Raw genomic sequence first — 7,537 nt, 5'->3', positions numbered from 1 at the left:
CTTAACATCTTTACACAATTGTATAAAAAAATTGGAGGCTTTTCCTGCACCGTGAACAATAGATTATACGCCACGTACTGAAAAGACTCACATCATGACAAGGTTTCCTGTGTGGGACAAACTCTGCTTTCTTAGTACCATTTTCCATTTAGTTTTTTTCAGCATTCCCATGAATCAGGAACTGAGACTGTTCAAAGGCTACTAAGGAAAAAGGAAAGGAGGGAGTGATGAAAAGCAAGAGAAAGATTACGTGAACCAAATTTCAAACCATAGATTGGAGCAGCTCTTTGCTCACTGACCATATAAGGCAATGAGGCTTCGTTACAGTATATCTAGCCATTGGGGGAGAAAAACAGTGTCGGGCCTGAACATTATGCGTAGTGAGTTGGATTGGAAGTATTACATCAACTATAAAGCACTGCCATGTCAGTGCCAAAATTGTTTTATATCAGCAGACTCATTTAAAGTGGATTAAAATAGCAAAAAGAACAGCTTGAACAGATGCTGGATTTCATTCTTTCAACCATATCTGTCATTTTCTTTTCTTTGCACACATTATTTTCTCTGTGCTTTTTCTTCTAAATCTAATATTAATCTTTCCTTGTGTTAAAGGTTTAAATGTTGGTATAAGTTCTAGGATTACATAACAGTACAAACATCACACTAGTTAAAATGCTGTTATATTCTGTGAACCATTCACAAATCTTCACTGCTTTATCCTTGTCATGGTCAAGGTTGATCAAGGGTCAATCCCAAGAACACTAGGTGTGACGCAGACGCGCACTCTGAATGGGATATCAATAACCTAAAAATAACCAGTCTGTGCTTAAGGGAGTTGGAAGGAAACTGGAAAACCCAAAGGAAGCCACAGATGTGGGACAACATGCAACACTCAACCAAAGTTCATAATCAAACTAGCTGTGAGTCAGCAATGTTTCCCACCACACTGCCCCCTCTATGAACAATTCTAACAGGAATCTTCGAACCGTAAAACAATTATAAAACAGAATCTCTTCCCATCCGGTAAACATAGTTTCACAGCTGCATCTAGCTTTAGAAGCTACATTTAATAGGCACAATGCTGCTGACTCAGAGCTACACGGCAGGTAAGTCATTTACATCAATGTTCCCGTCTCATTAACAGGCTCCCTTGGGAAGATGAAGTATAGGTGCGGTGGTGCTATTACCCCATTTTTCGCACCACTTCTTAGTCATAACATCCCTTTTTTTCATGACATGCCATGTTACTCATATCCGCAGATGATGGGAAATGATGGAAAAGGCAAATCTGCCAGGGATGACAGGATGGGAGAGGGGGTGTAGTATAGGTGAAGGAAATTCACAGTAGGGGAAGAAGAGGAAATACAAGCCCACTTGTGCTGGTTTGTGCTGATGTAGAACAACTAGCCACAATGGAAAGGCACTGCACCACAGCCTGCCGTGCACATGGCCAGGCAGGCAAAGATCCCAAAGCCACTGAGAAGTCCTCCAAATTTTACATATCCCAATCTGATCAAGCACCATAGGATGAGGTGGACAAATAAGACCAATCCACGAAGGCCCAACCCCACAACCCACAGCATTCAAAGGATTCAAGGATTACTGGTGGCAAACACCACAGCACCCCCAAGAGATCTTATGGAGTCATGTCCCAAGGGTGGCACAAACAACTTCCATCACTTATGCTATACAATCGACTGGACAGGGCACACACACTTATTCACACATTACAGGCAAATTTGGAATGCCAATAAGGCTAATCTGCATGTCTTCGAAATGTGGGAGGAAACTGGATTACCTGGAGGTAACCCACCAAAGATGGGTAGAACACACAAATGTTCCAAGGTGGTAATCAAACCCTCAACCTTGGATGTACAAGGCAAAAATGCTAACCACTATGGCACTGTGGCGCCTACTTACACAATATTGGACATAATCTTTTGTACTGTAATGTTATGGCAGTTTGGATAATATTTTGTCACCATCCTTAAAGTTACAGTTTACAGTGTGGAGTAAGGAGAACAAAGAAGAACCACTACAAGTACAAATTGGGTAACAATTACAGTACATCTCTGTATACTCATTTAAGTTTGGTAGCCCTCAAGAGAGAGAATTTCCCAACCTGTCTACGTCACACCACAAATTATTCATCTGTTGCCAATATAAGCTCCTGCCACTGGAACAGTCAGTAATCAAACAGTATTGTGCACTTTTATGATGGTTTATGATTTCAAGTTTATGAAGCTTTACCTGGAGGGAAACTTTAGAAAAATAAACTCAATAGCAAATGGGGAAATATCCCATCCAATAAAGAAACCTCAAAACAAACTGAAGCAATTCAACAGGCACCAGAAGGTCCAGCTCAGCTTCTCTGGTTCTCTTGTCCTCTTTTCTTGGGATTTCCACGGTTGTGTTTTTTTCCTTGGCTTCAAAACATTGCTGACCTGCAGGAAAATCCTTCAGCACAGAGTCACAATCTCTCTTTGAAATATCACATGTGTGGTCCACAGGCAAAGGAAAACAACAGAAAACCAAAAATGGATTTGTGTACCATACACTACATCCCTGGTTTCTCTGGTTATGAATTATTGTGCAAAACAATGAGATATGAATGTCTCAGAAGTTCCACTAGAGAAATTACATTAACTACAGTTTGTTTTGAGGTTCATAACTCAAGTTAAATTGTAATATTTGATTACTATATTGCTTGTGCATCTTTACATACACTGTGCCTACATGGCCGTGCTGAAACTCGTAGTGGGAACTACAACTTCAGCAATGTTTTTCATTTGCCAGGCATGGTTTCAATGAGCTACTTGGTTCATGGCTGACTGGTACTATAATTATTTTCTGTTCTGCGAGTGTTTATGACCACGGCTTACGCCGAGGATATGTTTAGGAAAAGTACACTCCATTTACAATTATGCTTTGGTTTGTCGCAAGGTTTTTGTAATTTTGGTTCTGCTTTGTGTATTACCATAATAACATGTTAACACTGGTAATTTATTAAATGAAGCAGTTATAACAATTCACCATGGAGTCTCTAGAATTATAAACCTGTGTTATTAGCCCTAGGTTTGGTTTCACACAAATACTTTGTGGCTTATTAAAGTAAATAAAACTTGTGCAGTGTTTCACAAGATGCTAAAACCATGAAAGGAAATACAGGAGTCATTTTTTTAATTATTAAATTGATTTTTTCTATTTCTATGTCATAACAGTCAGATTTCCTGTTAATATTAATATCGGTCATTGGACCAACCGGAAAGCGGCAACTCTTACATTGTGGGATATGACTGTCAAACTTTCCAGTGAATTTGAAAGAGGTGAAGAGGTCTATTCTTCTTCTTATTATTATTATTATTCCTTACATGTGGGATAAAAAAGGATTTTTAAAGGAACTTTAGTAAATTAATTTGGCATCATAAAACTTTACTACGTGAAAACAGTCAATGTTGTAGACTTCTGCTTTTATTTTGCCAACAGAGCTTTTGTACTGGATACTATGTAACATTTTACATCAACCTTTTAGTATATATATATATATATATAAATGAGAGAATCCAATACGACCCTGCATTTTAAAATCCAAGATGTCTGTACAGTAATAGTAAGGTCTAACACACAGTGGTGACCAAAAGTGAAGTTAAATGATTTAATGTTTAAATTTTTTAAATATTCATAATTGTGAATATACACTTTAACAATCATTATTTTGTATGAAGTCCTTTCATACAGAAGTTCATAATTCACTTGAGAATTCTTTAGTTTGATTGTTTTTTTTTCCCCCAGAGGTGGATACCATCTGTTAACTAAAGCAGCTGATTCTAATTCAGTCAGATAACTAAGAGAACTAATTAGTGACGTTTCCTGTTCTGTGCACACAATGCATGTCTTATGTTGCCTTAATCATTTTGGCGACCCTTGTATATAACAAGATAACAGAAAACTGACATCCAGTTTACTTTTGATAATTTTTTTTTTTTTAGGAAATTCACAAAAAGAACATTTTGTCAAACAACAGCAAATCTAACAACATGGTTTATTGCGAGCAGTTACTTTCCATTAACAACGGCATGTTCTGTGCTTTTTCAGACTTTCAGTTGTAGTGTAGTGTGTGGTATCCATAACACCACCATAATGACATCATGTGTCACGGTCATGCTTGATAAGTGTGTGAGCTTCTTGTGCATGTCATGCTTTTTTTTTCTAAAGGCATGTTTCCTTCAAAAAAAGAAAAAAAAAGAGAAGAAAAAAAATCTTTTTCTTTATATTATACAAACACATTTGTACATTTTTACATTAAAATGACAAAATACAAACAGGCCAAGTTTCCCTGCTTCACTAAAGGAGATAGCTAAAGTAAGCCAGGATTAAATCAGAGATTTTCTGTTCTTCGTGTTCCCGGCACTTTTATCATAAACAGTGTTGTCTTACAGTCCTAAATCCAGTTTATTCACTTAATCTGCTTTGGAAAAAAAAGCTTAGTACAGAAAGCTTAGTGCCATGCAGGTCAGGGAAAGAATGAGCATGATGTTACTCTTAAACAAGACCACAGAGAAAATGGGGTAAGAGGGGAAAGGCCTGTGAAATTGGTCAGTGTCGACAGAATAAAACAAGTTTATTCTGTAAACAGCCATTGGGAGAGATAGAGACAGAGAAGGAAAGAGAGAGAGAGAGAGAGAGAGAGAGAGAGAGAGAGACAGGAAATGCACTGAGTTTATGTGTGCATGTGTGTGTGATAATCAGAGCCTCTCAGATCTCAGAGTTGAGAGAATGTTGGACAAGAATAGAAGATGGCCTGAGAGTGTGCATGAGAAAGAATAAGAGAGGAGAAAGGGCAAGAAAAAAAGGATCGAGCAAGTAAGAGAGCAGGAGAGAGAGAGAAAGTGTGTGTGTGTGTGTGAGAGAGAGAGACAGAGAGAGAGATTTGTTTGCCTCGTGCCTATTAAAACATTTTAAGAGACTAGTATTGCTGTGGAACTGTGTATATGGTAGAATGAAGGCTTGCCATATTTGGAGTTACAGTGATAGCACTGAAACACACAGCAAATGACTATGTCATCTGGCAAAAGCTAGGCAGTAGATCGGATCTGTTGCTCTTCCTCTATGGGTTTTCAGCCTTTCATTAATTATAACAAAGCTTTAAATCAATTCCACAATAAATGCACAAATGAACACAAGCTACTGGGCAGAAAACAGAGAGAATGTTTTATTTTATTTCATCCATTTTGATCTAGTTAGTGAAAAATATCATGAAAACAAAACAAAAACTCTTCAAGGCAAATAATAAAAGGACCATGCAACTGAATTGTTATCCTTTCTTCTTCTTATTATTATTATTTTTAACATTTTGGAACAATGCATACACTAAACAGCAAGTTATGAACAAGTAATCTGATTGGATGAAAGGCGTTCCACAAGTGTTGATATAGAATATAACAGCACTGCGATGTTTAACTACATGTATCACTCCGTATCATAGATGTTCTAACAATCATTAATAAGTATCGGTCACTAGCATGGGTGAAAGTAATTCAGTACAGTCCACAGTGCTGGAAAGAGGGGAAAGCAGCTGCCTGCCACATTCAAAACCTGCAATGAATCACTTTCAGCTAGAAAACACATTTGATAACATTATGTCATCTTAAACAACAGTTTGTCTCCTTAGTAACTCCTTCTGACTTGGTCCGATTTGCCTTTGAACTGTCCATGTTATTTTGTTCACAGCTAACATAAGCTACAAAGCTAACTAGCTTCTAGAACAAATTCCAAGTTTAAGCCCTGTTCAATGGCACTACCCGGTATGTAAAACAAGGGACAGAAAGATTTGACAGAAAGCAAAAATGTATCTTTTTGGCCTAAATGCAAAATGCTAACAAACTAACACTGTGCATGGTGGTGGTAGCATCATGTTGTGGGGATGTTTTTCTTCAGCACGGACAGGGAAGCTGTTCAGGATTAGTGGGAAGATTGATGGAGTCAAATCAGACATTCTGATCAGATCACATCAAATCAGTCTGAGCTTGAGCTATTTTGCAAAGAAAAATTATAGAAAAATTGTAGTGAAAGGTGGTTCTGCAAAGTATTGACTCTAGGGGGCTCAATACAAATACACAGCACAATATAAATACACTTTTCAAATATAATATTGATTAAAAAATTATATTTAAATTATACATTATATTATTTATAATTTTTAAATTGTATATGCATTTTAGAAACATTTGCCACCTTGTTTTGGTATAAAATCCCAAAGAAATACATTTGCATTTTTAGTTGTAATGTGACAAAATGTGCAAAGTTCAAGGGTTATGAATACTTTTAGGCACTGTATCAGCCTGCTATGATATCTTCTAAACTCAGGTGCAGCCTTGTGCCTACAACTGGATTACAGCTGTGCTGATATTCAATACAAAAGCAATCGTTCTCATATGCTATTGCTTAATTAAGGCATTCAAAGTATTAAATAATTACCTCTGAACAGCTGAACTTATGATGTGTCTGCTACAGTAATCAAGCTCTGTGAAGCATTCATGTACACTTTTCAGCATTCAGAACACCTTTCGGGTGAACCGGAAGGCAGAACGCACAACAGGCCTCATTTTCCCAACAAAGTGCCTAAGTTGCATATATGGCCGATAAATCACTTATGTATGGAATTAATTTGGTTAAAAGTGGATCTATTAGTGAAGACAAATGTGTGAAAAACAGAGTTAGGAGAAATAGGACTGTGGTGGGAATGTGGTGGTTTTCCTCTTGGTCTTCACCTGCAGCCACAAACAGACGTCAAGCCAGTTAATTTTGTTTGGCTGGTCACTTCTGGGAAGGTTCGCTACAATTCCAAGTTTTCTCCATTTGTGAATAATGGCTCTGACCATGGTTCGCTGGAGTCCCAAAGTCTTAGAAATGAGTTTGTAATTGATCCAGGTTCTTACTCTGTTGCTTTTTTAGATCTTTTAGTGTGCTTCACTTTGTCAGACAGGGTCTATTTATGTGATTTTTTGATTTAACAGATTTGGCAGTAATCAGGCCTGGGTGTGGCAAGTGAAATTTAATTCAGCGTTTCAAAAATCGCAGTTCATTCATTATTTGCCAAGGGGGCAATTACTTTTTCACATAATTTACAAATTGGGGCATCTGTTTTCCCTTAATAAATCATAATTTAGAAACTGAATTTTGTATTTACTTGGGTTATACTTGTGTAATATTAAAACTTTAATGATCTCACTTATTTAAGTGTGAAAATATATAAAATAATAAAAATTCAGAAAAAAAAATAAAAACAATTCAAGGCACTGTACTACTCCTCGGCCATTATAAAACATGTTGGCTCTTAGCTATGTCAGTTTGCAAGTTTGCTTTTGGGGTTTTCCCCTGGATCACATCATCTCTCTGCAGAGTATGGTTTAAGACAGACTGAGCTTTGACCACATCAGTCCATAAAGCCTGAAATTTTATTAGTTAACAGGGGAAAAAACATCTTGCAGAAGGATAGCATTGGTTGTTGGGGGGAGGGAGGGTGTATGGCCAACTG

This window comes from Clarias gariepinus, chromosome 24 (assembly GCF_024256425.1).
Source record: "Clarias gariepinus isolate MV-2021 ecotype Netherlands chromosome 24, CGAR_prim_01v2, whole genome shotgun sequence".
Taxonomy (NCBI): domain Eukaryota; kingdom Metazoa; phylum Chordata; class Actinopteri; order Siluriformes; family Clariidae; genus Clarias; species Clarias gariepinus.
This window is presented reverse-complemented; position numbering follows the sequence as displayed.